The sequence below is a fragment of the Neomonachus schauinslandi genome, chromosome 8, assembly GCF_002201575.2.
Source record: "Neomonachus schauinslandi chromosome 8, ASM220157v2, whole genome shotgun sequence".
Lineage (NCBI taxonomy): Eukaryota > Metazoa > Chordata > Mammalia > Carnivora > Phocidae > Neomonachus > Neomonachus schauinslandi.
In genome coordinates, this window is record NC_058410.1 from 138646550 (window position 1) to 138655904 (window position 9355).

The following is a 9355-nucleotide window of genomic DNA, read 5'->3' on the forward strand; positions in this document are numbered from 1 at the left end:
CTGGCTCAGTCAGTACAATATGCAGCTCTTGATCTCAAGGTCATTAGCTCGAGCCCCTCGTTGGGCATAGAGATTATTTAAAAAGAAAGAAAGAGGGGCACCTGGGTGGCTTAGTCATTAAGCATCTGCCTTGGGCTCAGGTCATGATCCCAGGGTCCTGGGATCGAGCCCCGCATCAGGCTCCCTGCTCATCGGGGAGCCTGCTTCTCCCTCTCCCACACCCCCTGCTTGTGTTCCCTCTCTCGCTGTGTCTCTCTGTCAAATAAATAAATAAAACATTTTTTTAAAAATAGAAAGAAAGAAAGAAAGAAAGAGGGGCGCCTGGGTGGCTCAGTCGGTTAAGTGTCTGCCTTCGGCTCAGGTCTTGATCCCAGCATCCTGGGATGGAGCCCCACATCGGGCTCTGTGCTCAGCAGGGAGCCTGCTTCTCCCTCTCCCTCTGCCTGCCTGTCTGCCTACTTTTGATCTCTCTCTGTCAAATAAATAAATAAAATCTTTAAAAAAAATAAAGAAAAAAAAAGTCTTCAAGATGATACGTAGATAGTGATGAGATTAACATGTATGACGCGTATTTGCTAGAAAAGAAACACCAATTCAACTCCAACATCTTTAGAACCAACACGAAGAGAGAAATCAGTTACATGCTTCAGGGTTTTTAGGATAAAACAAACTAGGGCTCAGGAGAAGTCCTAGCTATTCCTTGGTTCTAAGATCCTGAAATCATAATTTCTCTGAGAATCTTCACAGAAATAATACAGTTTAAATGTCATAAACAACAAAAATTATTCAATTCAGCAAATGTTTATTGAGCTTTGATAATGTGTCATTAATTTTATGTGTCAGCTTGGCTGGGCCATGGTGCCCAGATAGGTGGGCAAATATAATATTCTGGATATTTCTCTGAAGATGTTTTTGGATGAGATTGACATCTAAACCTGTGAACTTTGAGTAAAGCAGATTGCCCTCTGCGATGTGGGTGAGCTTCTTCCTATCAGTTCAAGTTTCAAATAGAGCAAAAGACTGATCTGTGTAGACATATATACACAGACAGAGTCTATTGGTTCTGTTTTCTGGAGAACTCTGATTAATGTAGTAGAAACCTCTTCAGGGTCTGCCCGTCCTCCAACTATCAAAACTCCCTATCAAACCATAGGGGCCCAGGTAGCCCCTCTTCTATTACATGATGGGCATTTCTGAGACTCAGCTGATTGAAACAGTCTCTTGCCCCGGAATTGGAGTAAGAGAAATTAGTGTCTGTTTCTTGAATGGAGGAGATGTAACCATTCTGGAGCATTGTGCAGCCATCCTTCCATGCACCGAGTAGCCGAGAAAGCCACCACAATTAGAGAAGGGAGAGTTCCAGGAGTTCAGAGAAGCAGGGATAAGAGACAAAGAGAGCAATGAGTTCCACGGGCTTCCTGAAGCTAGCTGCCCAGGAATTCTCCTTACAATAAATTCTTCATTGTTTAATTGGGCTTGAGTTTGTTGTTTCCATTACTTGCCGCCCAAAGAGCCTAATGAATATAACCTAGTGTGTCACACAATGCGTCAACCACTAGGGATACAGAGATAAAAAAAAAAGATATGGTTTCCATGCCACACCCCCACCCCATTAACTCCCCACCAAAAAAAAAGACATGGTCCCTTCCTGTAAGAAACCTCCAGTACCCAAGGGAGAGGTACACATGTAAGCAGATAAATTCCATACAGTATAATAAGTGAGGAAATGTTTAGTGTTGCCAGGTTCGGAAAAGAAAAACAAAAACAGGATGCCTGGTTAAATTCGAATTTCAGATCAACAATAGACAATTTTTTAGTAGAAGTGTTCCCGAAATATTTTATCTGGCAACCTCAGAGATATACTGTATAGAGATGTCAGAGAAGGGGGGGCTTAACCCAAAGTGAGGTGTCTCAGAAATCTTAATTAATTTAGTTAGTTAGTTGTTTCTTTCCTGGAGAAAAGGGTGCTTTGGGTTGAGTTTTTCTTTTTTTCTTAAGGTTTTATTTATTTATTTGACAGAGAGAGAGACAGCAAGAGAGGGAACACAAGCAGGGGGGGGGGGGGGGAGAGGGAGAAGCAGGCTTCCCGCTGAACAGGGAGCCCGATGTGGGGCTTGATCCCAGGACTCTGGGATCATGACCTGAGCCAAAGGCAGATGCTTAACCAATGAGCCACCCAGGTGCCCCTGAATTTTGAAAAGTAAGAGTTCACCAGATCAAGAAATGTGATAAGAGGTTTTGAGTGAAAGAGAGAAAACCACTCCACCAAAGGCACAGAAGCATGGCACATCTGTGTGTGTGTGTAGGAAACTCCAGCATCTTGGTATCGCTAAAGCTCATGAGCTCCAGGCAATGAGATGAAAAATGTCAGTAAACGTATTGGAATTAAGATGACATGCTAAACACAAACAGTGATTTCCCTTCCTGTGCGTATGCCTATTGGAATGTCAGCAAAGATATTTTAAAAGCAGTAATTCATGACACTAGAAATCTAGAAGGGCTGTAGGCAGCTGATAAAAGAGTTAAAGAATTCCTGGAAAATAGAACATTGAAAGCATCAGATTAACAAAGAAATAAGACAGAGAAACTGTAGCCAAAACACACACAGGAGAGAGTCACTTCAGTGGGGGTAGGTAGAAGGGTAAGAACAGATTTTCCTAAGGAAACCTCAAGTTCATTGTCAATAAGTAGGAGAAAAGAGAAGAGCCTGGACATGTCATTATGATAATTATTGAAAGATCTGACCTGGAACAGCAGGATCTATTGAATTTCCCTCCCCTCCCCATGTTGCTAGCCAACAGTTTGCTTCCACAATAAAGGCCTGAGGATGTTTTTTCCTAAGCATGGCAGGGAAGGGTCCAAGTTAGAAAACAAAGGAGGAGCCATTGGTGACTCTAGACTTTGGCCAAGCCTATGGAGGGAGAAAATTCCAAACTAAAGTCATGAACACTATTCTTTAAAGAGAGGGGACAACCTGGATGGCTCAGTCAGTTAACCGTCTGCCTTGGGCTCAGGTCATGATCTTGGGGTCCGGGGATCAAGCCCCGAGTTGGGTTCCCTGCTCAGCGGGGAGTCTGCTTCTCCCTCTCCCTCTGCCTTTCCCCACACTGGTGAGTGCTCTCTCTCTCTCAAATAAATAAATAAATAAAATCTTAAAAACAACAACAAAAACAACAAACAACTATTCTTTAAAGAGAGAATTATGTTTCAGGAGATAGGTAGAGGGCCCCAGATAAGAGTAAGCTGCCTCCATAACCACTTGCTCTCTCTCTGTACATATATACGTACATATACATGTATATATATTATCTTTCCACCTCGACAAATACTCCTGAATAACAAAATATTTTTTAAAAAAATTTTTAAAGATTTATTTGAGAGAGAAAGAGGTACAGAGGGGCAGAGGGAGAGGGAGAGAGAAACTAAAGCAGACTCCATGCTGAGTGCAGAGCCCAACACGGGGCTGGATTCCACGACCCAGAGATCATGAACTGAGCAGAAACCAGGAGTCGGATGCTCAACCAACTGCACCATTCAGGTGCCCCGAAAACCAAAGTATTTTAAAGTATGCAAAGCCATGGTTTTGCAAAATATCAACAATGTCTGACTTTAATTAGTATTGCACCTGTCTGGATACTCTGTTGATGGACTGATTATGTTTAGATGTATGAGGGGGAAAAAATCTAGAATTCATAAATTATATTTATTCCCTAACATTTCTTTTTCTTGACCATTTTGGTGAAATCACTAACTATATTGTTACAATCAAGATTTTTACATAATCTGTCTTCTATTGAAAGTAACTATCTGAAGGATTAAAAATAAAATGTAATCTTTAAGATGTACAAGATTTATATTGCTTTTATCAAAATGTGTAAATTTAAGTAAATGTGGTAATTATTTTTCATAAGTTTTCAAAAATGCTATTTTCTTCTAAAATATTTAAAATTTTCAGAATTGAATGACAAACTGCAAATCAAAGTTCATGAGTATTGAATTTTTTAATCAAATTATTTTAGAGATGAAATTTAAATTTAATTTTTATAAATTTTATTTAACCAATAGTAATTTTTAAATAAAAGGCACTACAAGCTAGTTAAAAATTTAATTTTCACTGTCCGTCTAGTTGCCAATAGAAAGGATCAGCATCATGTTACATGCTTATTATATTCTAAACATATATATACAAATTTAAAGGCAATATGAATTATTCAACATTGCAAAATTTTATTCAGCTGTCATGTACAATTGTTTCAAATATTGAGCTAATTCAAGAGAACATCCAGATCCACAAAGGCAAGCCAGAAAATGGATGCTCAGGCTTCTTAGAAAATAATTCTTCATTATGTAAGAAACTATTGCATTCATCTTGAGAGGAAGGATTTGTCACGGTAATTAATTTGTATTTTCTCTTCCTTCAATGATTCTGCCTCTCGAATCCTCCATGCTGAAACAATACCTATTTCTGAACTCGATAGGGCACAACTCACCAACCTTTATGCAATTTGGACAGGATTGTCTCTTTTTGTTTCAAGGTCACAGACACAAGGCAAGGAAAAGTGTTTCTCTGAGGTTTGAATAGAGTTAGTACGAGAGCATATGTTGAGAGATGCAGATCTTTCTGTGCCAGGACCGAGGGCCTAGCCTGAGTGGAAAAGGCACCTATGTGTTCTTTAACCATTTATTTTTGTGCAGAGCCTTTTATGTCCAGCTCTCAGAGTGTCGATGCCCCCAACACTTCACCTTTGTCACATGATTCACCTCTCACCTACAATCATCAGAATCAGTGTTCTGTGATCAAAATTTGAACCCACTGGGGTGCCCGGTAGCTCAGTTGGTTAAAGGTCCAACTCTTGGTTTCACGTCAGCTCATGGTCTCTGGGTTGTGAGATTGAGCCCCACATCAGGCTCCTGGGCATGGAGCCTGCTTAAGATTCTCTCTCTCCCTCTGTTCTTCCCCATCTCTCTCCCTGTGTCCCTCTATAAATAAACAAAACAAAACAAAAACAAAAACAAAACTTGAACCCACTGGGATAGGTGACCAGAAAGCCTCATTTGGGCATGGAAATAAGCTGTGGAATCTAGACCCACAAGCAAATATTAACAAGAAAGAAAAAACAAAAGCAAGAACCACCAAACACTTAAGAAAAATCAACACTGTGGAAGAGAGACACCAAAGGCAACAAATAAGAGAATTGACACTTGGAAACACAATGTTAATAAGAGGAGAAGCAGGCAATGGCCAGATCCTGACAGGCTTTATTGGTCATGCTGAGGAGATTGGACTTTATGGAGTTGTCGGAGGGCCTGTGGAAGGTTTCCACCAGGGAATGGCTTTATCATATTTGGGTTATAGATAGGCCACTGGTTGCAGTGTGAGAAACAGTTTTGAGAGGAATAAGATTAGATGCAGGAAACAATTTAGGAATCTATTTAATAGTCCAGATGGGAGTTGATGGAAGGCCTGAACTAAGGCATGGGATAAAGAAAATAGTCTGAAAGGACTCAGTAGATATAATCATTAGAACATAATGACTGATTGGAGGTAAGGAATGAGGATAAAAATCAGTCAAGGATAATATCCAGGTTTCTGGTGTTTAGACTGATGGGATCATTGTGTTGCTAATTGATTTTGAAAAATGGGAGCAGAAGCAGATTTGGTTAAAATTAAAATTTAAAAAATAATAGTCATAACAAAGAACAGCAAATAGTGATGATGGATGACACTTACTGAGCTTCTACTATATGCTATTTATGATTCCATTTCATTCTTTAAACTAACTACACCTATTATTCCAGTTAATGCTATAAACATTTTGAAAAATGGATACTATTAATTAGTCTCTTTTGACAGGAAAAAAACTGAGGTGTAGCAAGGTCACCTAACTTGCCAAAACTCACAGACAATACCCTTGATAAATAGTGTTATTGTCATTGTAGCAAATAGTGTTAGGATTGTTTCTTAAAATGTCTGCTTTAATCTACTGCTGCATAACAAAATACCAAAAGCTATTGGTTTAAACCAATAATAAACATTCATCATATCACACTTTTTCTGTGGATCAGGAATTCAGGAGCAGCTTAGTTAGGTAGTCCTCGTTTTGGATGTCTCATGGGGCTGTAATCAAGATGTCAGCCAGGGCAATAGTCATCTGAAGGCTTGACTGGGATGGGAGGGTTCACTTCAAGATGGTGCACTCTCATGGTTGGCCCACTGGTGCCATGATTGGCAGGAGGCTTCAGTTCCTTCCCATGTGGACCTCTCCACAGGGCTGCTTGAGTGTCCTCATGACATGGCGGCTAACTTCCGCAGAGCGAATGATCCAAGAAAGAAAGAGATGGGAACTAAAATATCTTTTATGTCTTAGCCTCAGAAATCACACAGTGTCATTTCCTCACTGTCCAGATTCAGTGTAGGAGGAGAATAGAGAGAGATGAGCATCACTGGGGTCATCTTGGATACTGGTTGCCACGTGTCCCTTAATTTGGCCATGTGGCATTAAGTCACAGTACCTTCGACAGTGCAGTCTGGCTCTCAGCTCATCTGACTTCACCGATGGATAGATTTTTAGAGACAAGCGTGTGCTCCATACCCTGACGGCAATCCTTTATTAATATTGTATCTGTCAATGAAGCTTTAGTCAATGTTGAGCATCAGGAAATTTGACATTGTAATCCCTGACGAGTTCCTTGAGGGCAATAAGCCTCCCCTGGTGGTTAGCAGTATAGAAGGCCTAGCATAGCAGATCTCTGTCTACATGGAACGCTCATCTCCGGCCACTCTCTGCCCATTCATACATTCCACTCTCACCCTCATTTTTCCCCACCTTGGAGCCTTTGAAGCTGCAGTTGCCTCTGCCTGGAATGCTTTCCCTTGCCTCCTCCCACTCCTTCTCTCCCTTGGCTTCTTATTCTAGACTTCAGCTTACTTGTCATTACCTCAGAGAGAGCATCCCTGCTCACATGGGACTCACACGGAGCCATGGCCTCTCATAATTGGGGGTCCTGAGCTATGTTCTGCCAGGAAGCAGGTGAAAAGAAATCTATTTTACCTGAGGAAGGCAGCTACATTAGCACTCTCATGGGGGAAGAAAAGGCGCCATTTGTTATGGTTGTCATGAATAATAAAGACAATTATTGCTACCATTTGTCAGTACTTAGAGAGCAGTTGTGCCCTTGTCCTCATCTCCTTCAGGAATTTACTTGCATAAACTGATAGTGAATAAAAGGGACTTTACTAAAGATTTCGAGGGAAGAATGAGAAGTAAATATTCTGAAAAAAAAAAATCTCCCTTAGGTACCCCTGTTGCTCTGGTATAGGGATATTTCTGGGGTTTTTTGTGGGGCGGAGTCCACTTTTTCTTTTAAATAGGCTCCATGCCCACTGTGGAGCCCAATGTGGGGCTTGAATTCACCACCCTGAGATCAAGACCTGAGATCAAGAGTTGGGCGCTTAACCAACTGAGCCACCCAGGCGCCCTGACATAGGGATATTTCATCCAGTGTTGTGCTGTAAATACTTACTGAGCAGGTCTTTGGAAGGTGGGAAGGGGTCATTTGTACACTTGCCAGGTGCCATGGTGTAAATATTCTCACCATGGTTAATTGCACACTACCAACACAGTATCACTGAACACAGAGCTGGAAGGAGATGCCAACGATCAGCCCTAGGAAGCCAATAGGAGCCAGCTCCAGCACATCCTAACACCCATTCAACACCAACATCTTTAATTCTTTTATTTTCTTCCTCAGATTTACTCCATCTCTCAGCTCCTAACCATCAAACTTTGTCTATCTATTCAGCATTCAGAAAAGCAAAAGGTCTTCAGTTAATGGATTCACCCTTCCTAGAAGGCAGTCAATTTTGATAGCAGAGCTTGACTTTTGGGGTCTTGGGTCAAAGAAGCCCATCAAAGTACTTCTCTTAAACTCATGTGCTAGAGCCAAGAGTAATTCAAGAGAATGTTATTTCCTGTTTCTCCTTATACATGCATCATTTCATTGATAATCTTTGTAACTGTCATTTGGGATATCATTACCCAATTTTCCAGTTAGGAAATCGATGTTGAGGGATTTTTTTTCAGTTTTATAACTTTATTTGACAATCAGTGATTAGTTATCATCCACATTAACTGTCTGTAGATTTTTGAAAGTGACTACAGGTACATAGGTAACCAACGTAGAGCTTGTTTGGTGAATCTTCATCCTCATTACATTTTCTGGACAACCACACATGGATGTGGTATGGAACATTCTTTATTCCTTTGGCCCAGATAGCTTTGTGAAGCCTGGTGTCAATGTGCACATCTGGAGTTCCCATCTAGATCTTCATGGCACATTTCCGGATCTCTTTGAGTGCCCGAGGGGCACGTTTCTGGAACCCACTCTGTGGATGTGCTTGTGAATATTGATGATGTATTCTCTGGTCACTACCTCGTTGATGGCAGAACAGCCCTTCTTATTCTTGCCACCCTTCTTCATATGAGCGATTCTGCTGGGCCCTGGTTGGAAAAGTTGATGTTGAGGGATTTTAAGTGACTTGTCCAAATTCATTGAATTAGGAAGCAGTATACTAGGATTTGCTGGGACTGTCTGATTCTGTGTCTGTGCTCTTCATCCTTACCTTACATTATGCGTACCTGTGCATCTGTGCTGTGTCATAGAGACCTGACTGGAAAGCACTGATATAGTTATTTCTCCATCAACCACACGGCCTTCCCAGAATGGTGCTGGAGAATTACAGAATTAACACTATGACTTGAATAAACAAAGTGAGTTTTTTTTTTAAGATTTTATTTTTAAGTAATCTCTACCCCCAACATGGGGCTTGAACTCACAACCCCGAGATCAAGAGTTGTATGCTCTACCGACTGAGCCAGCCAGGTGTCCCCAAAGTGATTTGTGTATTTTTTTTAAAGATTTATTTATTTGTTTGTTTGAGGGAGAGAGAGTGTGTGTGTGTGTACACACACGTGGGCGCCGGTTGCATGAGTGGGGGGAGGAAGAGAAAGAGAGAGAATCTCTTAAGCACACTCCGCACTGAGCACAGAGCACAACTTAGGGCTCCGTCTCACAACACGGAGATCGTGACCTGAGCAGAAACCAAGAGTCGGACACTCAACCAACTGAGCTACCTAGGTGCCTCCAAAGTGAGTTTTAAATAAAGAAATTCATAAGACTTCTTTTTAGTATGTGTCAACAGTACAGGAAACATGGAGCCAGGTAGAGTTGTGGATATAAACGTGGGACCTAAGGCTTTTTGAACATTTGTAGAAAAGCAATGACTAAGTTGTTTAAGGCCAAGTCTCATAGGGTGTTCCATGTGGGGAACAACCCAGGAGATAATTGTTAACTA

At 41.1% G+C, this 9355-nt stretch overlaps 1 pseudogene; it reads right to left on the reverse strand.

Moving 5' to 3' along the window:
• Positions 1–8112: 8112 nt before the first annotated feature.
• Positions 8113–8553, reverse strand: LOC110586941 (annotated as a pseudogene).
• Positions 8554–9355: the final 802 nt, after the last annotated feature.